The sequence below is a fragment of the Rattus norvegicus genome, chromosome 6, assembly GCF_036323735.1.
Source record: "Rattus norvegicus strain BN/NHsdMcwi chromosome 6, GRCr8, whole genome shotgun sequence".
Classification (NCBI taxonomy): domain Eukaryota; kingdom Metazoa; phylum Chordata; class Mammalia; order Rodentia; family Muridae; genus Rattus; species Rattus norvegicus.
Window position 1 is genome coordinate 33,179,801 of NC_086024.1, and position 20,870 is coordinate 33,200,670.

Consider the following 20,870-nt stretch of genomic DNA (forward strand, 5'->3'; position numbering starts at 1 on the left):
CAAGTATCATATATATATTGTTTACTTTTTAAGAGAAAGAAAATATTGTAATGTGGTAAAAAAAAAAAACCCAAGTTCTATCAAGTGTAGGATTAATAACTTTAGAAACAAAACTGATAAAAAAATATATAGTTTTATCACCTATAAAGATCTACACATCTATGGTGGTTTGAGGATGGCCCCTGTATGCTCATGTTAGTTTGAATGCTTGGTCCCCAGTTGATGGAACTGTTAGATAAGGACTAAGAGGTGTAGCTTTGTTGGAGGAAGGGTTTGTCTGGGGGCAGGCTTTGAGGTTTCAAAAACCTGTGCCATTGTAGTTAGCTTTCTCTGTCCCTCCAATTTGGGGATAAGATGTAAGTTTTTACCTACTGCCCGCCCTGCGTGCCCGACACCATATACCACCTCCACTTCCCACCCTTAAAACCATGCCCTCCCATCTCCCCTGCCATGATGTCACGGACTAACTCTCTAGAACTGTGAGTGCCTCCCCCCAGTGTTTTCCTTTATGAGTTGTCTTGGTCATGGTGTGTCTTCATAGCAAAGGAACAGTACATAAGGCAGTGACCTAGCTATGCACAACTGATCAGAATTTTAATACCTCAATGGCCCTTATCAAGCATGCTTTAGAAAGGAAAACAGAAAAGGAACACAGTTTGGTAAGAGAGAAGAGAAGACCTCCGAGATGCTATAGATACATTTTCAGACATCAGAACGTCTCTACCGGTATCCCAAAGCCCTGCACTTCTTTCTCTGCCTATAATCTTATCAACCAAGTGCTGAGGAAAGTTCTAAAGAGCTTATACCAAACAAACATTCACTTTCTATGAGTTTCAAATACCTACTCCACAACAACAGACTAAAGTGTATTGTTTTTAGTAGATGCAATAGTCAAATTTGCCTTTCGTAGACTAGAGGTTAAAATCCAGCACTTACAAGCTCCTTTTTACAAATGAATTTAACAATTAAAAAAAATTATGTTCAGGAGCTGGAGAAAGAACTCAGAGGATAGCAGCACTGGCTGCTCCTCCAGACCACCCAGATTCCATTCCAAGCACCACATTATGGTTCACAGTCATCTATAACTCCAGTTTTGGGGGTCCAATGCCTATGCAGGTACTAGGCAAGCACACAACACACACACACACACACACACACACACACACACACACACGCGCGCGCGCGCGCGCGCAAAACACTCATACACATAAAATTAAAATAAATAAATCTTGTTAAAAATATATTTAGCCAAATATAAAGGACTCAGTGTTGTTCAACAACTCTCAAACAGGTCCTTCCCATCTTGATAGTCACTTCAATAAAGAAAGTTAGTTCTCCTACGGTGAGGAAAGCCATCCTCTGCTCATGTATGTCTTCTGTCTGGATTTCCTAGTCCTTTCTGCAGTACTCTATGACTACCTTGGGAAGCAATGTGTCATTTTTGGAAAAGCCACAATAACCAAAGAAGTTTTCATGTTCCAGAAAATATATTAAAGCTTCATTATCTGCTTATATATCAATCCTTTTTCATGTACCATGAAACTATGCCGTAAGCATCATTCCAAATCCTACTAACTCTAGGTCAAATCCACTTCCTCCAGGAAGTCTATCCAAACCATGCGAGTCTCCAAGCCATCAGCATCAGCTTTAGAAATACACACTGTGAGTAGAGAACTATGAAAGCACTCAAATACAAACGAGTAGAAAAATCACCTCTCCCTGTTGTAATTTACAATTGGGTTGGAGGGAAAGAATATAGGTGAATTTAGCAATAAGTCAACAATCGTAATTTTCAAGCAAGTGCTAAATGTGTGCATGCTGAGATACAACATTCTCCCAGGAGACACTGTTGCACTGTTTTATATTTTTTAATTTGTATAAAGTTTAAGACAAAAAAGACTGCATCATGCAAATTATAATCGTTTTGGTTTTTAAAAAAAGATTTATTTATTTTTATTTTATGTGTATGGCTGTTTTGCCTGTGGACCATGAGTGTGCCTGGTGCCCACGGTGGCCAGAAGAGGGAATCAGAACCACTGACCAGAACGGCAGTCACAGATGGTTGTTAGCGGCCACATGGGTACTATAAGTTGAATCCAGGTTGTGTGCAAGACAAGCCAGCACGCTAAGCCTCCAGGCCTGATTACAATCTTCTTGATAGATAGGAACTTGAAGAATAACTTTTGGTGCCTCATATTACTATTCAAACAATGAGTGCTCAATAAGAAAAAAAAAGTTTCTCATGTAAAGAATATGTTTAAACAAATACACAAACAAACAAAACCAGAGAAGTAGTAATGATCAAGATCTTAGAATCTTTTACTCCAACGTCTCTAAGGCTAGAGGCAGAAAGAAGCATAAGTTTGTTTGTTCCATCTATGACAGAGGTTGCTCTATACTAAAAATAATAACCTACCAGGCTACTTCAGGTGTCTTTTTCTTTGGTTTTCAAGTTCTGAGCAGCAATTCTAACAGTTGATACCAAGACCTAATATGTGGTTAGGCAAGCATTCTGTCAATGAGCTATATGTCTAGCCACTGCCAGCAATATTGAGAAAAGGTTTTGCTTAGTTGCCCAGGCTAGCCTCAAACTTAAAACCCTCCTGCCTAGCCTCCTGAGCAGCAGTATGTTACCACATACAGTTATTCCAGACACTTCAGCATAACCCGTTATAGACAATGTTTTACACTTGAAAATGTGTTCTCCCTGTAATATTCTATCAAGTCACTATACACCTTGAGGTCTAGAATATATAATCTATGAGTATTCCAGAAACACACACATTCCTTAAGTACATTCACAAGCAGCATTGTGAGTTAATCAGTATCATTTGCTAATTCTTATTGAGCCTAAGACATCACAGAGGACAAAATATAAAACATAAACCTTTTGTTCATTTTATGTCATACTATGGATAACAGGACATGCAAAACAAGTCACAGAAAAAATATAAGTATGTATATATACACGATATATTATAAATTGAATAAGAAAAACAAAATGAGTTCATGGAAGGAACATGCTACCTTGAATTGTAAATTGACAAGGACTGAGACATCTGAGCGAAGTTTTAAAGAATAGGTATAGTTCTAGAATAAGCGAAAATATTCCACAGAAAGAAATAGGATATTTAGGGGACAATAAGCCAACAATTTCATTTCAAATAAACTACTGCAGAACACTAATTGAAAATAAAGCCAGAGAACAGATTGGTGCCAGACACTGGAAAGGTTTAAGTGATAGGCTGTGGAACAATTTTATTTTAATAGTAATGAGGACCTTGGAAGGCTTTTAGTAAATGCAGCACAAGTAAAAGTTAGCATGGTAGGGGCTAGGGAGTGGCTCGGTAGGTAAAAGCACCAGCCTGTGTACCAGAATCCTCAGCCTATGTAAGCACCAGGTGGATATGGAGGCCTGTGGAAGAAATCTAGGCTGGCCAAAAGCTCCGAGAATCCTGTCTCCATTTAAAAGGAGTTGGAGGTTGATCAAGGAAAACACCAGACACCAACTCCCAGCTTCTGGTCTCATATGCATACCCTGTACACACACACACACACACACACACACACACACACACACACACACACACACATGCACAGATGCATGTGCACATACATATATGCACTCACATACAGGAATATCATGAACATGCCCATAAAATATCAAGATTATTTTACAGTAAAATTTAGCAAAAACTAAAAGAGGGGCTGGCAAGATGTCTCAGCAGGCAAAAGTACTTGTTGCCATGTCCAATCGCCAGGATTTCATTCCTGGGACCCACATGATAGAAACAGAAAACCAACTCCTGGAAGCAGTCCTCTGGCCACCACATGGATACACAGGCATATATGTGCCACATGTGTATATGGCACACAGCACACACAAAGAAATAGTTTTATTTAATAGCTATTTTTATTTTATGTGTATGTTTTCCCTGAATGCAAGTGTGCTACGGTGTGTATGCCTGATGTTTGGTGGAAGTCAGGAGAGGGCACTGGATCACCAGAAACAGGACTTACAGACAGTTGTGAGCTGACGTGGAGGTGCGGGGAACCAAACCTGAGCCCTCTGAAAAAGCAGCCAATGTTCTAAACTGCTCAGCCATCTTTCCAGCCCTAAATAAATATTTTGAAAATAAAGGAAAAAAAGAAGCAATTCCATGGATTATAGGATCTTTTTCTTAAAAAGAATTATTTATTCATTTATCTTATGTATATACTGTACACTGTACACTCTAGCTGTCTTCAAACACCAGAAAAGGACATCAGATCCCATTACAGATGGTTGTGAGCCACCCTGTGGTTGCTGGGATTTGAACTCAGGACCTCTGGAAGAGCAGTCAGTGCTCTTAACCTTTGAGCCATCTCTCCAGCCCCAAAATCACTCTTTGATACTGCATTTGTAAGTAGACCTGAATTAACATTATAGTGGGAAGAAAAGGAAAAAGTAATGGGTCCACACACTCAGAAAGCTTTGAGTCTGTCAAATCGGAATCTATAACTCTAGTATGGCTGAGATTTGGGGACTAATGGGTATTTAAACATGCAACTCTGAATCCCAACCTACTCAGCAGAACTTCCTACACACACACACACACACACACACACACACACACACACACACACACACACACCTATATACCCAATCATACTTTTGTAAAATTGGGAAGAAGGGCTTGAGGGAGAAGTTATATATAAAAGAAACCAAATAATGTAGAGCCAGGCAGTTGTGCAACAAACAGAACTCAAACACCTGTAAAGGCCAAAGGCATTTGCAATCACATCTATTGCAAAATGGAAAAACTGCAAAACCAGTCATACTGCGGGCTTGAATAATGACATCAGATATATCCATTAAACTTGGCAAGAGGGTAAAACTGGATGAATAGTGTTATTGAGGTCCCTATCCTCAGCAACACAGGGGATGATGGATCCTTTCTGGAATTGGATGAGATCTGTAGATCCTCTCCCAGAGAAGTGATAACCTCACAAAATTTTACATATGAAGTGTTTACAGACTAAAGCCAACCTAGAGGCTATTAGCCCATAAACTCCAAGTTAAGAACTTCTACTGTGGGGCTGGAGAGATGGCTCGGGGGTTAAGAGCACTGACTGCTCTTCCAGAGGTCCTGAGTTCAAATCCCAGCAACCACATGGTGGCTCACGACCCTCTGTAATGAAATCTGATTGATGCCCTTTTCCCGTGCGTCTGAAGACATCGACAGTGTACTTACATAAAATAAATAAATCTTTAAAAAAAAAAAAAAAGAACCTCTACTGTGGAATAGTGTTAACAATTTTTATCATATATCCCACGGCTTTAAAGTTTTTTAACAGCAAATCATGCATATGTATATTTATGATTTATATACACAGCATACCAAGCTGATAAACTATGTGCTTTATAAAATCTATACAAAATATAAATTTAAGAATCTCAATTCCGGGGTTGGGGATTTGGCTCAGTGGTAGAGCGCTTGCCTAGCGAGCGCAAGGCCCTGGGTTCGATCCCCAGCTCCGAAAAAAAAAAAATAGAAAAAAAAATAGAATCTCAATTCCATCGAACTAAACAATTTTAAATAATTACTTTACTCATTGATTTATAAATCAATGTGTGTGCCCTTTCTAATAAATGCTATTATCAATTCTGATACTTTTTGACAATACTACAACTTAAACATGGGGGTGAGGTGTTTTTAATCTTGAATTCATACTTTTTTAAATACTACAGCTTGAGACTCTAGTCCTAAATTCAGTCCGTGTTTATAATAAATAACTATTTTGCTGGGCTTTAATGGTTAGCACAGCTGAAAAACATACTTTGTAAAGATGAATAAAACCCAAAAAGAACTCCATTACTAGCTGCACTGAATAAAACATGATATTCAATTGCAATTCCACTCACCATTTATGCAAAGGCTTTTTGCTAAAATTCAGCTACTGCATTTCCATATTTCCTGATGGCAATCAGTTGTTCTTACAAGCTAATCAGATAAAATTACCTTTTTATATTTTCAGCAGATGGGCTCAAAACCACTAAAATGTCTTTTTTACAAGGCTTTTATACAGGTTAGAAAACTTCGTTCATGAATTCAAGTGCTCATGTAAAAAAAGTTCTTCAAATTAACACTCATCATTACCAGCAATTAAATCCAATAGGATGGAAATGCTTCCAAACACCATTTCCAATATCCTCTCTCCAGCACTGAACTCTGTTTTCTTCCAAAAGGTAATTACTTTTTGAGTTGCTATTAAGAAAGTGTCGCTGTCACAAAGGGGCAGATTCAATGTGCTTATTTGCAGGACTGCATACCCCACATAACCACGTATTATAGAAGATGTCAGTAAATGGTAGTGTCTTTTTGTGGATGAACTGTCACCGAGTCAGACAATGCTCACTTAAGTCTTTGCCTAAAGGTAACTAAGTAATCTCTGTGGAACACAAAGCTGCATGGTGATCGCTGCAGTAAAAGTGGTGTCAGGAGTCTAGATCTACCTTGTAAAATTATAAACCTGAGATTCCCTTTACCCGGGCCTCCCTGAAGTGCACGACATCACAGACTGAAAGTGAAAGAACTTGCCCACCAACCTCTAATGTTTCTGGCATCTACCAAACAGCGGATGGAGATCCGACTGTGGAAACACTGGTCCACAGCAGCACCTCGGTCTAGGACCCTTTATTAGTTCCTTACAACCCGTTTCCGTTGTACAGCTACCTTCCAACTGCACTGTAACCACACAGAAAGTGCTACCAATTTGGCAAAAGACAACACTACTCTTTCAACTTAAACCTGGCTAAGGGCATTAGTTGGATACACATAGCTGTAACATGGTCCAAGGCTCTTTTATTTCAAAAACCCATGTATGCATGTGTGTGTCCGTGTCACAGCATCGGGTGGAGGTCAGGTGACACTCTGGGGAGTCGGTTCTCTTCTTCTACCATGTGGGTCCCAGGGATTGAGATCAGGTTGTCACATTTGGCAGCAAGTACCTTGACTTACTAAACCATCTCAACTGCCCAAGTCTTAATGGCATAGACTGCCTTAAATCCTTTCAGGAACACAGTAGGGTATAAATAAACAGTGAAGAATATTGAGAGCCGGGGGTTTGCAATTTGTATGATCAATCTCTTATGCAGTCAGGTGCATGTAGACAAGGAGAGGACTTTTTGCAATGAAAAACAACTCTACTGCATTAGTTTGAAAATGTCAAATGAAGTCAAGCATGGTAGTGCTTACCTTTGGTCCTAGCACTCAGGAGAGGTAGCACAGTGAGTTCAAGCCAGCTTGGTCTACAAAGTAAGTTCCAGGCCAGCCAGTGCTATACAGTGAAACTCTGCCTTAAAACACTAAAAATAGATAGATAGATAGATAGATAGATAGATAGATAGATAGATAGATAGATAGTCAGTCAACTAAGGGCTGGAGAGATGGTGGCATGGTTAAGACCACTGATGGCTCTTCCAGAGGAACCCTGGTTCAATTCCCAGCAACCACATGGTGGGTAACAACCATCTGTAACTCCTGTTGCACACTATCTTCTGGCCTCTGAGTGTATCAAGCATATATGTGGTGAGTAGGTACACACAGATATATGTGCAGGCAAAATACCCAAATACACACAAAAATAAAATAATAATTTTTAAAATATCAAATAATAATGCACTGTCTAAAAGAATAGCTGCTGCTTTTAAAAAAAAGTATAAGGCAGTTAAAGATTTTATACTGGGGTTGGGGATTTAGCTCAGTGGTAGAGCGCTTGCCTAGGAAGCGCAAGGCCCTGGGTTCGGTCCCCAGCTCTGAAAAAAAGAACCAAAAAAAAAAAAAGATTTTATACTAACTTCATTTCAAAAACCACGTGATCTGTTTTTAAATATATATAAAAATGAGTGAAATTTTTCTCAGTGTGGTAAACCTTACATATGGAATCATTTCAAAAATTATGAAAATATAAAATTTGGGATATAAAAACCTGCCAAGAAAAGATCCATATGAATTTGGAAAATGACTGTTCTCATTCTCATCCAGATCTACATACTTACTACATACTGCTCCCACTATGTCTGCCATTAAAGTCCTTCAGCATCACATGACTTCAATTTGAAGTCGGCTTCCTTCTCTCAGTTTGATGCTGTCCTGGCTCCACACTGTCCCCTTCATCACATGCTAAGAAACTCAAGCTTCCCTGCCCTTGCTTCTTGTCCATTTTCTCTTTCTGAGAGCACTGCTCTCTTCATCCAGCCCTTACAGAAAGCATGTCCAGGTTTTAGTGCATGTTCACCACCAAGCCCACCATGAAACCTGCCTTGATCTCTCTCTGATGAGATAACTCCTCTCTCTTTCCCTGGATCTTCAAGTACACTGCTGTCCCAGCATGTCTCCCACAGCACTCATCACAGCCAATTAATATTACAGGTATTTGTGTCGTCTTATCACTTCTCTTAGGTCATAATCACCTTAAGAATAGAATTTGTATCTTAACATTTCATTTCCTTATCTTTTAACAGCACAGCACCTTGAACAAGGTACTCAGGTAGCTATAGCTTCAGTGGATGCCCGTAGCTACTTAGAATCAATTACAGACTTCCTGTACCATCTAAAGTAGAAGTATTCCCGAAGTATAAGTAGGAATGTGAAGAACAAATAACATTTCCCTGATTTCCTCCACTCAAACTCAACAAAGTAGAACCAGAGTTATACATTTCAAAAACCAAGGGCATTTTATCCTTCAACTAACTGATCAAATACAATGTGATATATTTAAATATATACACAAACAATGAACTCTATGGCTACGAATACAAGTATGTAAATATTTCGACCATATAGGCAAACCAAAATTTTAAGATACAATAATATATTAAAACAGAGTAAGATGACTATCTAAAACACACTACAAACCCAGAGAATGATCAAACAATTTATTCCAAATGAAAGGAAATACCTTAAGCTTTATTTAAACACCATCAAAACTTAAGAGGCAGAATTTTATTGCTAAGAATCCAAAACCAGCCATTCAAAGATAAGCTCTCCTGGACAGAAGCACAAAAGAATCAACATTACTAAAGTACAAAGGTGAGACCAGAGAGCATAGGAATCTTAAAGCAACACTTTGACTAAGTAACTGGTGTGTATTCATGGTACCTAGGTTACCGGAAAGAAATAAAGTTTCAGGAGTCTTACAGCATCTGTATGGAACCCAAAGAAAGTCCAGAAAAGAGGGCTCTAATGTAGCCAAGTGTGGTAAATCTATCTTGGATAGATGCCAGTTTAAAGGTATGAATGGGACTTCCAGTCAGCCACCTTAGGCTCCAATGCCATCCGAATACCTACAAGCCGTGTGACCTTACATTGGCCACTTAATTTCCCTGAAACTTATTTCCTCCTTTATAATATGTGGTTTGTAGAGTTAGCATAATACCTGGCTCAGAGACAACACTCAATAAATATTTGCTGATTCTGAATGAGAGCAATACAAGAAAAGCAGGTATTCCTCTCCAAATACTTTTTGAAATTTCTGAGGGAAAATGGTCTTAATTACTTCCTTGTTAAAATAAAGTTGTCTCTCGGTATTTATGAGAGACTAATTCTAGAAACCCATGGAAATATCAAAAGCTGTGGGTTTTCAGGTGCCTTACATAAAATGACCTAGCGCTTCCACATAACCTCTCTTCTCAACCTTGCACACTTTAAAGTACTACTAGATTGCGTACAAACGCTAACACAATGTCAAGGCTTTCACATTTTATCATACTGTATTATTTAGGGAATGATGACAAAAATGCACATATTCAATACAGAAACAATTTTTTTTTTTGGTTCTTTTTTTCAGAGCTGGGGACCGAACCCAGGGCCTTGCGCTTCCTAGGCAAGCGCTCTACCACTGAGCTAAATCCCCAACCCCCAGAAACAATTTTTTTAAATGTTTTAAAATGTTCTTTATTCACCCCGCCCAGTAATGGGGATGAACATAAGGTCTCGGGTGAGCTGGTGAGCACTCACCACTAAGCTACATCACTACCCTTCTGGGTGTTCGCTATACATGGCTGTATGGTCAAAGGATAAGCATGGGCTGACTATTCCTCCCTTCATCCCTTCCTTCCCTCTCTCCTTCCTTCCTTCCTTCCTTCCTTCCTTCCTTCCTCCCTCTCTCCCTTCCTTCCTTCCTTCCTTCCTCCCTTCCTCCCTTCCCTCCTTCCTTCCTTCCTTCCTTCCTTCCTGAGCTCTGAGATTATTTCAAAGTTTACTAGAAGTACTAAAATTTTAAATCTCAGTAGCCAAGACCTTCGGTCTGGACTCTGTAATGTTAAGGAAATTATTCTAAATAACCCTAAAACTCTTCTACTCTCAATGCTGTGCTTCCTGCAGTCTCAATGATTTCCCAGTCCAATCAGTGAGGGAGTGAAGAAGGCAAGGAGAGGAAGGAGGGACTATACAGGAAATGTGAGTGATGCTTACAGAGTGGAAACCAGCTCTAATAGACCAGCTCTGACACTGTTTTTGAAGATCAAAAGAGCATAAAAGAAAAGGAAACACATTTTGAGTAAAGAAAATGAAACATAAGCTGAGAAGCAACATTCCTGTAGGTGACTATTTTTTAAGACAGGGTCTTACTCTGTCCCCCAGACTGGACTATGGAAGGTTATAATGCTTTCTTTATTTATGTGGAACTTTGCAGGTTACAAAGCATTTCTGATGTTATCTACAGCAAATTTTCTGAAATGGGAAATAAAAGACTCCACTTAAATGTTTTAGGGTTTGATAAATTTGTAGAGTCTTCACAAAAAACATCAGATGATATTTAGAAAGGATTTTTTTCAGTAGCTATGTATAGAATAATTAGAAAGACAAGTACAAGAAGGCAAGTATCTCTAAACATACACTTTATAGTTCTAGCACAAAAGAAAAGTGAAATCTGACCAATAGCTCAATTGATGGCAAAGAAACTCAGACCCTCACAGTGACTCCTATTGCGCCACATTCAAATGACCAGGGACCAGATATGCAACCAGAAAAAAAGAATATACAAGAAATTACAAAGAAAAAAGTGAGAGTCTTGGTGAGGGGTTAGGAGTGGAGTGCTAATGAGTATTAATGTTTACTATATGCCAGATCACAGCTAAACAAGGTTACTTAGCTTCACTTTTGAAAGCATAATAATATGAAACTAAGTACACTGTTCTAATTTTAAATATGAAACCTAAAGTTACATGAACTGGGAATCTGGAAGCCCCATGACCCAAACCCCTCTCTGACCTTTAAAATTGGCTCAAAGTACAAACTAATGGGTAAAAAGCTACAAACAAAAAGAATAAAAATACTGGACCTTAGTGAGGTGATCTGGTAGGCAAAGATGCTTGCTGAAAAGCCATGTGACCCAAGTCCAATCTCTGAAACTCACATGGTAGGAGAAGAGAGCCAACCTCCAAAAGTTGTCCTCTGATTTAGACATGTGTGCCATGACATGCATGTGCAAGTGCACACACACACACACACACACACACACACACACACACACACACACGAGTTTTCTTTTTAAGGCATCACTGTGGGAAAATCGGATACTCTGCTGTTACTAGGATTCTGGCCCTGCAGCTGGGATTGTACCTCTATTCTGACATGTATCTTTATCAGTTTGATCTCTGTTCCTAGCGATAAGACTCAGGGTCACTCAACACTATCATGTCCCTCCCCTCCTCATCCAAATATGTATGGTGTGGTGTAAGGGGGGGGCGGTAAAAGAACAAAAGGTGAGCACGACTAGACTGATTACTTGACAGTGTCTATTCTGGCATAAGGTACTTACCATTAAATGTGATCACTACACTAAGAAAGCCGGTTACTTTAGAGAATCTCAGAAGTACTGTTCTGTGAGCTGAGCACAGTGATACCACCTCTGTAATCCTGGAGACTAGGAGGCTAAGGCAAGAGGACTGAAACTTTGAGATCAGCCTGGGCAACTCAGCGCAACTGCCTAAAAAAATCAAATTGAGAGAGAATCGGGGGCTCAGCTGGGCGGTAGATGGCTTGCCTAGCATTCAAAGGGCCCTGGGTTTAACTCTCCTTATCACAAAGTAAATAAAAACACTGTGCTATGAATGGATTCATGGAGGGAGCCAGGATGCAACCTCTTTAACTTGCACTAATGGAGGACTTCCACATTGGTGTCAGTGTTTAATAATGACCTCTACATTAAGCTATATGTCCAGGAAAATGTAAAATAATGACTTCTGTGTTCTGCAGTAACTCAAATACCACACAGTCACAAGCCATTTCCAAAACTACACTAGGCTATAGAAAAAAGAAAAGTTATATATCCTTAAATAACTAAGAATAGTACCCAGCTGCCACCAGGCCATTTTATGACCCAACACCATATAATAAGGAATAAGGAATAGGCACACCGTCTAACTAAAATTTAAAGTTTAAAATGCATATACATCACTTCCTACGGTAAGAAAGAAAGAAAGAAAGAAAGAAAGAAAGAAAGAAAGAAAGAGAGAGAGAAAGAAAGAAATCAGAGCCCACAGGCCTATCCTCAATGGCCAGTGACAAAAGAGAAAATGATTAGTTAACATGGCAGAGCAATGAAGGAATCCGTTCGTATGGTCTAGTCTACTCCACTCATAGGGTCAAATCTACACAAATGAGGATAGGCGTCAGAGTGGAGACAAATCTGTTCATTCTCTAACCCAGACCAGACCTAGGGCTCTGTCATCCAACTCCTGAAGCCTGAGTATTCCTTCCACCCCACGCCCACGTTACATCTAGAATTTGCAGGTAATGCAGTAAAGCATCTGCCACAAGGACTCTGGTCCTCTGCCAGGAAAGTAAAAGCTAGCCCTCTGAGAATTGCCGTCATTATCAATGCCAAGACCATAATGAGCATCCTAGGGACCTCCTCTACTCATAACCTAGAAATTCTACTGAGTCTTGTGTACTCAGATTGAACTCCATACTTGCCTGAAGGGAGACCTAAGATGGACCACAGCTTAAGGTCAACCAGCTCTGTAAAACACAACATCCAAACAACTTGACTCCTTGACAGAAAGTACAGTAAACTAAAGCAAGAAACAGAAGCACTGTCGCCCCAAGAGAAGGGTGTGAAGCCTGTGACAACTGAACCAGGAGGGCTGAATGTCCTTGAAAAACAATTAGCAGTACCACCACCTGGTCCAGAGCCTGACTGGGAACAGCTTTTCCCAGGGATGTCCGACATCCTCCATCTCCCTTGCACTCTGCCTTTCAGCACCTCTCCACTACCCTCACTTACTTGACATTAAGACCTGGTGAAGATTGCTCCCCGGATTAAAAGGATCAAGAGGACATGCAGAGAACATTCCATCCCCGGAACAACACATTTAAGTTACTTAGACCCGTTTACCACCCTTCACTATAGAGTTAGAAGCATGACATTTTGCCAACAGTTTTGCAGTATACATCAGTCAGCACCATAGCAACCTAACCCTGTACCCACCGAGAGATCAACACATACACGAAAACGGGAAACTCAGCAAAAAGTATACTGTGACCCTAACTCCTGTAGCAGTCAAAGAAATGTCTTTAGTAGTAGCAGTATCTTCCCATCACACCCACTGCATGCTGCCCTTACAGCTTCCTGGCATAAGCAAGTTCTTGGGATTGTGCAAACTGCTGCTTCTGTTCCCAGCCCAGATTTCTAGAAATAAAATCCTGGGATTGAGGGAGAAATAAAAACAAACGTTGGCAGAAAGCAGGAGAAAGGAAGGCATTGTCTATATAATCCTGGTCAAAGTGAACAATCGTCATTAGTTCCATAGAGTTTTTATTTTCTTTCAATAAAACCGCTCAGCCAAAATTGTAGATCTAAAAACATCCCCTCGGCTTAAACCACACACACGAAAACAATTTTATAGACACAGCCCTATAAATTTTCTCAGAAACAAGGAAGAGATTAGCTGTAAATTATGTAAAAATTTAAGCTTTGCATCTATAAACCAAAGTTCAGTATGGATTAAATACGTGTAATAGATTAACGTAAAATGTCTCCAAAAACCAAACCGACTCTTACAAGCAACGGGCCTCGGATTTTCTCCCCAAGCTCCTGAAGTCTGAATAAGAAATGGAGAAAAAAATATGACAGACTTTAGGTCACAGAACCTACTTGGACCTTTTTCTACAAAGTACAAGAGATTAAATAGAAATACTCCCATTTTACCTACTTTATGACAAATTACTCGAAGAATGCCTATTTATGAAACTGAATCAAATCCCATGGCTACCTTTAACCCAAAACTATTTCTAGCTCGAGAGCCAAAGACCCAAGCAAATACGCAAATACTTTCTTTTCACCTTATTCCCAACATGAAGAAATCCGACCCCCCTCCTGCTACATCACAGCTTCTAGAAGAGGCCCCTTTGGCCGACTTTTTTTTTTTTTCAGGACTAACCTCCAACCAATTCCAGTCGAGGAAGCAAACCTCAAACAAATTTAACCCTTGAAATCCACCCCTACGACTCTACCACAGAGTCTAGGCTTCACTGCAGGACTGTCTTGCACAGACACTTAAAAGATTTCTTCGTGAAGTGAAAGCACTAAGCCTCCCAAATCATCACCATCATTTCTCTTGTCAATCACGGGGTGCTGGGACAGCGATTCACCTACGAACTCCTTACTCGCCAACATCATACTTCACATTTAAAAACTTACTGTGCGAAAAGGGAAAAAGAGAAGTCACCTTCTCCACAAGGACACCTGCCTCGCCTCTTCAGTGTCTCTATAAGGATAGCGGAGCCAGAAAGGCTAACAGATACTCCCCAGCTTAAAGTTTCCCTCCCTACTAAACTCTTTGGCCACAGCACCTCGGCTTGTCCTTGTCACACACAGGGTGTATTGTCAATCCCTCCGTCTCCCTCTAATATCACCACACTAGAGGGTGTCTGGCCCATGGGAGTGACTGCTTTTTAAAAAATGCATATGCAAATAATATTAAAGGAACCACCGCTGATGTGTGGTAAGGACGGAGGACCCCGGTGTCCAGTTTCTCTGAGTCTCTTCCAAGCGACTATGGAGAGCTCAAGATCCATCACTGACCATTAGCCAGCCCTACCTACAATCGTCGGGCCAACGTGTATTACTTGTCTTTCTAGGTCCTTTCAGCAGAACCTTGCAAAGGGACCAAATCCCAGCCGCAAGAGGAAAATCTCCTTTATCCGCCCATTCCTACCTCAGAAGCCCTAGTCCCAAGGGGAGAAAGGCAAGTGCAGCCAGGCTAGGCAAAGGGGCCGTCGAAAGCTGCACCCACAGAAAAGCACGCCTCGGTCGCCCCCATTTAGCTGTCCCGGCGAACAAGATTCAGAGAGGCTGACGGGCTGGCCAAGGTCACCGTGCTTGCTCGTCGGGGCCGAGGGGCGCCCGCGCCTACTTCCGGCTCCCCCTTTCGGCGGCGGCTCGGGGCGCCCGCTCCCCACCCGGCCCGCGGCCGCGCGCCCTCCGCGGATGCTCGCACTCCACTAACTAGGGCAACTGGAGTGCGCCGCAGGGACGGCGCTCTGCAGCGCGCAGCTCGCCCCGAGCAGCCCCCAGCTGGTGCGGTGACAGCTGCGACCTCCGCCCCCTGCAGCCGCGCCAGGCCAGCAGGGGAACTCGAGAAAAGTGGGAGCGGGAGATGGGTCCCAGAGCAAGCAGAGCCGGGACGGAGGGCGCCAGCTGCTCCCCGCCCCCTAGGGCCGCCGCGGCCGCGCGGCTCGTGACAGCTGCACCCACCGCGAGGCTCCCGCCGCCACCGCCACCACCGCCGCCGCCGCCGCCGCCACTCACCTGCCTCTGCCGCCGCCGCCTCTGGGCCGCGCTCCCCTGCGCCGCGCTCGCTCGCGACTGTGGCGGCGCCGCCGCGGACTCCGCCACTCCTCGGGCCGGGCGCCCGTCCCCGGGGCCCAGGCAACCCGCCGCCGCCGCCGCCGCCTCGGCTCTCCGGCCCCCTCCTCCGGAGCTGGAGTCCCCCCACTTCAGGGGGATGCAGAACCACCCCGGCGCAAGCTGTGCTTGAGGGAACAACAGCGAACTGCAGCCGAGGCGCTTGAGGCCGCGCTCCGACCGACGGACGACCGGACAAGGTGAATCGCGTCAGTCTCCCGCTCGCCCGGCCTGAAGAACAGGCATTTCAGCCGCTCTCCGCGGCCGCCATGTTCTCCTCCTCCAGGGCCGCCGCCGCCGCCGCCGCCGCCGCCCCCCGCTCGCGGCCCCGCCCCCCGTGCCCCGCCCGCAGCGCCCCGCCCTCGAGCCCCGCCCCACCTACTCGCGGCCCCGCCCTCACCCCTGCCCCCTCCGCGGGCGGGCCCAGAGCCCGGCTGCCCTCCGGCTCCGACGGCGCGCCCCCGGGCACCGCGACCCCACCGGCCCCGCGCGGCGTAAAGCCGCCCCGCGCCCTCTGCCGGCCGCAGGCACGCCAGGGCCGATGTCCTAAGGAAGTGTGAGGAGGCCAGAACTCTTCCCGCACAGACCCTCCCCTCGGGGCGGTCCTCTGTCCGCTGCCAGGAAGCCTCGAACCCCAGAGTACCCCTGGGCGGGCTGAGGGACCTGCGGCCTCCAGCTGTTCTTTATCATTTAGGGAAGGTTGGGGAGCGACCTGGAGGCCCTGGGGAATCACAGAGGAATCTGACCTGGGCCTGTCGCCACTCGTGAGTTGTGTTACTTTGAGTGAGAGACATCCCTTGGGCCTCGGTTTTGTTGTTGTTTTGTTTTGTTTTGTTTTGTTTTGTTGTTCTGTAAAATTTGAGAGGTGGTTTGCCTAGATGATTTCACAGACTATTAGACAAGGGAAAAGTAAGATCATCTGCCCCCTTTCTTTTTGCGGATGAAAAGATCTGACTGACAGTGTCTGGCTCTGCAATTGCGTAAATTGACTAAAATGTCTGTCATTCACAGATCTTTTCCCTCGAGGGGGACCCAAAATTTTTTTTTACCTCCTTTTCTTATTCTATAATGGAAGTGCTACTTGTGTTAGTAGTGTTCCTTGTCGCCAGATGAATCAAGCAGGCACAGGACAGCTCCTTAAGCCTTGATCACTTTATCTGGAAAGCAGCCCTTATCCCAAGACCGGCAATGTGACACTCACTGCTCTGTCCCTGGTGGTGGAAGTGCTGGGCGGCTATCCTTTGCTTTCCTGAGTTCTTGTCCTCGGTTAGCTGTCTTGTGCTGCTGTCTTCTGCTGTGTCTCATCCTGCATTTGATGCCCCAAAGCAGCCTGTGTAAATCTTTAAGTCCTCCATGTCCCTTCCCTGATGCAAATCTGACAACTCCCTGGCCCCTCTCTGAGACAAAGCAGGTCCCTCCACCCTACTACTGTCAGTGCCTTATGCTGCCTTTATCTTCCTTTCCTGGTCATGGTCATACAGCAGCCAGTAGAGCACACTTCATTTATACAGTCATCCATCCATCCATCCATCCCTGTGTTCATTTGGTTGATTCTTATCAAAGCCAGTGCCCTAGTGCATTTGATTAGCTCCTGCCCTTACCGTCCTTACAGTACCACCTACACAATCCACAGCCTTATTAATAGCTGAAATGCCCGAAGGCCTCTATTGAATTCTTAGTAGATATCTGAGTCATATCTACTTAGTCTACTTCTGTGGGGCCTGTTTCCTGATCTAGTACCTCTGCACTGTGCAAAGTGCCTTGTCCTGTCCTCTGGTGCTTACAGATGAGCCAGGCGTTGGGAATCCTCCTATCTCTACTGCACATCAGCCTTATCTTGGTTTTTCTACTAGTGTTTCTAGCCCCTCCATCCTTACTCTCCCCTCCTCCTGTTTCGTACCTCATTCTTTCTTTCTACCTATTCTCTGAACTTTGATTCACTGACACTTGTCCTGTCTTCTCCTTTGTGTGTGTAGGGGGGGGGGGGGCAGGGGTTGTTTGGTTCGTGCAGTTATGTACACATGTATGTCAACTTCTATAGTGCTTCCCCTTAATTTTTTTAATTTTAAATTGCATTTATTAGTGTGTCTGTGTGTGTGTGTGTGTGCATGAGGAGGTCAGAGGACAATTTACTAGAGTTCGTTCTCTTCTTTCCACCATGTTAGCTCCAGAATTCAACCTTAGACTCATTAGGCTTGCTTGGCAGCAAGCTCCCTTTCTCACTGAGTCATCTTATGGGCCACCTTCTTTTTTGAGGCTGTTTTCCTTGAGCCTAGAACTTACCACCTAGCTAGGCTGACTGCCCAGGGAGCTCCAAGAATCTACCTGTTTGTACCGCCAATTCCAACCATGGCAGGTTCACAGATTAAAACCAGCTTGTAAATGTCGGTGTCTTCAAATATTTAATTGTCTTTCCTTCCCCCTCTCTCATGTAAGTTGATTCGGTTTGTGTCCACAGCTTCAACAATTGGTCACTGTCTTCACTTTAAACCATTCTCAGGCTGGAGAGATGACTCAGTGGTTAAGAGCACTGGTTGCTCTTCCAAAGTACCCAGGTTCAATGCCCAGCACACCCATGGTCCTGACAGCTATTCATAACTCCATTGTCAGGATATCTGACATCCTTTTCTGGCCTCCCTGGGCACCAGGCACAAATGTGGTACACCAGCATAGATGCAGGCAAAGCACCCATACTCATAAAATAAATTAAAATTTTTAATTATATATTTTAAAATATTCTCAGTACTGAGATTTTTTTTGTTTGTTTGTTTGGACAGTACCTTGCTACATTCACAGACTGTTCTTCAAGTCTGGGTCCTCCTGCCTCTGCCTCCCAAGTTCTGTAAATATAGGTGTGTGCAGCCCTGCTAAGACTTTACTAGATTATGAATGTAACTTAAGTAGTACTTACATTGCTATAACTATTCACGAGTGCTAAAGAAAAGTCTTTCTCTGGGGTGAAATATCTTACTAAATGAACCCTTTGACCTTCCCTTGTCCTAGTCCCAAGCTAGCACAGTGATATCACTCTCTTGTCCTTCCTGAATGTTTGCCTTTTCTCTGGTCCAAGTCAACCTCTCTCTGGTTCCATCTGCTTTCACTAAGGAAGCCTACGTCCCTAAGTCCCACTAATCCTGCCCTCCCCCAGAATCCCCATACGCCAGAACCAAGGATTCATTAGTTAGATTTACTTCTTGAACCTCACAGTTGCCTCTCTGAAATCTAGCTACCTTAGTTATCTAAGAGAAACCTTCTTCACCTATAAGTTGCAGTATCGATCAACAAGCAGAACTAAGCCCATGAAATGAAGGTAAATTGAGGAGAGGTTTAAACATGAAAATCTAATGCAATGTTTAAACTTTATGGCCCAGATAGATGTGATGTTAGTCCAGACACTCTTGGCCCCACACATCAGGAATACTCATACACACACACACACACACACACACACACACACACACACACACATATATATATATATATATATATATATATATATATATATGACTATTTCTGTGAACAGGATCTGTAACATGGCCTATTGGATTTCTCCAGAACCTAATCATTTCCAGTTCCCAAAGAACACATGGCTAGTATACATCAAGCACTTTAGTTGTTAAGGCAAGAGCTGACTTAACTGTTGGCTTTTTCAAATAGTTTTGTTTTATAACAATGATACTGACTCATATATAAATAAGGAGAGTTTTTTAAAAAAATAAAGAGGACAGGGAAAAAGTTAAGTGGGTAAGAACATTTGCTTTTTGAGTTTGCAAACCTGAGTTTGAGTCCCCAACACCCATTCCAAACAAAAGCAAACAACAACAGAAACACATGTAAACATGTATGCCTAAGTTTCAACAATGGGGGGCAGAGACCAGCAGATCCCAGGAGCTCACTGCCTAACCAGTCTAATGGTGAGGTTCTGGGTCAGTGAGAGACCCTGTCTTTTGTCGAGACAGTGATATAGGAAAACACCTGACTGTTATTCAAGCATCCATGTGTGCATTCACAGGCATGCCCTAATACTTATATCTGTGCACACACTACACATATACATGAAATGAAGAAAAAAACAACTGGTGAGCCAGATAAAATTATAGTGAATACCTTTCCACACATTGTATACATATGTAGATTTGTACATATACTCAATTTTGTTGTGGTACTTTTGCACCCTCCCCCTATATGCTGGGAAGGAAGCCAGAGCCTCGTGTGTATAAGGCAAGCAATCTACTGACTGCGCTAGATTCCCAACTCTTATTATTCAATTTTATGTACAAAAATAAAATTACACTATGTTTATTGGTACTCTGGTATCTTTTGCTGAACAATATAATTTCATCATTAATGGTTAGATGCCTTTACACAGTATTATACAAGTTTGTTTACAGTGTTTCAGGGATTTTGTGTTTATTTTTTTTTAATAATTCTATAACCACGGCCCTCCATGCAGCTTGGAGATTATTTTCTTAAATCCTTAGATTAATTGCTAAGTTAGAATGTACATTGTTTGCCAAACTGACCTGCAGAAAACTGTCCCCACACTGTGATCCTATAGGACATGAGCCTTCTACCTCCCTACAAACTGCCATGGTTTTATCTATTTTAAATTGAGTAGGGTTGAAGGATAGATGTTAAGAAGAGTAGGCTAGAGGCGGGCATGGTCGCTAACACCTATATAACCCATCCCTTGAGAAGCTGCAGCGAGAGAAATATACCAAGTGTGAGGCCAGCTGGGATACATAGCAAATTTTCAAAAAAAGGGGAGAAGAGATGCTTTAAAGAAGAGGAAAAGGAGAAAAGGAGGACAAAGGAAGGACTAGAATAAGCCTGGCCCAGATCTGAGATTGCTCCGGGGGGTTCCTCTGCGACCTTGTGTTAACCATCTCAAAATCCCCGAGCCTCGCTCGCTGTCCTCGTCTGTAAAACAGGAGGCTAGCCCTTGCTTCAAAGGATCGCTGCAGAGACTAAGTAAA

General features: G+C 42.8%; 1 protein-coding gene across 8 annotated transcripts in view; it reads right to left on the reverse strand.

Annotated features, from left to right (window-relative positions):
• Ncoa1 (nuclear receptor coactivator 1) overlaps window positions 1-20,870 on the reverse strand; it is a 277,740-nt gene that overhangs the window by 227,711 nt on the left and 29,159 nt on the right. For 4 of the 8 annotated variants that reach the window (XM_039112182.2, XM_039112180.2, XM_063261875.1 and 1 more), the window contains exon 1: window positions 15,799-16,205. The exons of 1 other annotated variant lie outside the window; for it this stretch is intronic. The gene's annotated coding sequence lies outside the window, so the exon portion shown is untranslated. 8 annotated transcript variants of the gene reach the window in all.